This window comes from Arachis duranensis, chromosome 9 (genome assembly GCF_000817695.3).
Source record: "Arachis duranensis cultivar V14167 chromosome 9, aradu.V14167.gnm2.J7QH, whole genome shotgun sequence".
NCBI classification, from domain to species: Eukaryota; Viridiplantae; Streptophyta; class Magnoliopsida; order Fabales; family Fabaceae; genus Arachis; species Arachis duranensis.
The window spans coordinates 99,811,108-99,811,662 of NC_029780.3; positions in this window are offsets into that span (position 1 = coordinate 99,811,108).

Sequence of the window (555 nt, forward strand, 5' to 3'; positions counted from 1 at the left end):
ACAGTATAGAGATTCCTTGAGGTGTCAGAGGAAAAGAAAGATAGAAGGAAGAGGTAGAAGAATTCGAACTTAGAAAGATAGAATTTGAATTGTACATGTTAGTCCATAAATAGAAGGATGTGAGAAGAGGGGAAGAAATAAATTAAAAAGATTTTAAAAACATTTTGAAAATTGATTGATGATTTTCGAAAACTAAGATTAAGAAAGAAGTAAAGTGATTTTTGAAAAAGATTTTGAAATTAGAAATAAAAAAGATATGATTGAAAACTATTTTTGAAAAAGACGTGATTAAGAAAATATGATTGAAAAGATATAGTTTTAAAAAATATGATTGAGAAGATATGATTTGGAAAAACAATTTAAAAAGATTTGATTTTTAAAATCAATGACTTGGCTAACAAGAAAAGATATTATTCAAACATTAAACCTTTCTCAACAGAAAAGGCAACATACTTGAAATGTTGAATCAAATGATTAATTGTTAGCAAGTATTTTTGAAAAATGGAAAGAAATTGATTTTGAAAATATATGATTGAAAAGATATGATTTGAAAAA